This window comes from Cebus imitator, unplaced genomic scaffold (genome assembly GCF_001604975.1).
Source record: "Cebus imitator isolate Cc_AM_T3 unplaced genomic scaffold, Cebus_imitator-1.0 Scaffold76, whole genome shotgun sequence".
In the NCBI taxonomy this organism is placed as follows: Eukaryota; Metazoa; Chordata; class Mammalia; order Primates; family Cebidae; genus Cebus; species Cebus imitator.
In genome coordinates, this window is record NW_016107391.1 from 9,310,476 (window position 1) to 9,311,345 (window position 870).

An 870-nucleotide genomic window follows, 5' to 3' on the forward strand; every position below is an offset into this window, starting at 1 on the left:
TGGTCACATGGGTGGCACGGCCGCTGCGTCAGTCACAGTCCTGGCTGCGGGAGTCGAGCCGCCGTCGCCGCCGCCAGCGGACGGGGCGGGGATCCTGGTGCCAGGTCCTCGTCAACCCGCCCTCGCCGCCTCAGTCAGCCGTCCCAGCCGGGGCCCGACAGTCATGGAGCGGTGCGGGGCCTACGCCTGTTCCGTGTGAGGCGCGTCGCTCGCCGCTGCAGCCGCCGCCGCCGCCGCCTTGGCTTTTCTAGGCCTCTGGAACCCCCGCCGCCTCCCGAAGCCCCTCGCCCTTGGCAGCCTGTCGCCGCCCCCTGGGCGGGCTCGAATGCGCGTCCGGTGAAGGTGCAGGCCCGGCGCCGCCACTGCCGCGGCCAGGAGATGGTTCGGGCCTAGCGGAGCCGGGACTGGAGGTGAGAGGGCCGACGGACTGACTGAGGGCCGCGCGGGGCCGCGGGGGCTGTGGCCCAGGCCGGGTGGGGGAGGGGGGCGCAAGCTCCTCCGGGAGCCTCGGGAAGACCCCCCCGGGCTGGGGCTGCTCGATCAGGCTTCACCCCTCCCCTGATCTTCGCGTCTCACCCCACCACCTTCCCGCAAAAATAAGAAAATAAAAAAACTAACCCAATCCTAACAGTTCTCAGAAATCCATCTTTTCAGTGTTTCTCCTTTCCTCTTTCTTAATCCATTCCTTTCCTCAGACATTGCATCGGCTGATTTGTTACTTTTTCATATCCTCCTCAATCTCAGATTATTTCTAATTAAAGAGAAAACAGGCCCAGATTCTGGCTAACATTACCCAACTAGTTCTCGCTTTCCTTCTCGCGATCCTGCGCACCTCTCCCACCCCCCCACCCCCGCAAACACACATACCAC

At 64.1% G+C, this 870-nt stretch overlaps 1 protein-coding gene across 3 annotated transcripts in view; it reads left to right on the forward strand.

The window, feature by feature from the left end:
* Nucleotides 1-870, forward strand: part of AFF4 (AF4/FMR2 family member 4) — an 88,787-nt gene continuing 87,917 nt past the window's right edge. For 2 of the 3 annotated variants that reach the window (XM_017532423.2, XM_017532427.2), the window contains exon 1: nt 1-410. The gene's annotated coding sequence lies outside the window, so the exon portion shown is untranslated. The remainder of the gene's footprint in view (nt 411-870) is intronic. The other variant, XM_017532426.2, reaches the window with a different exon arrangement.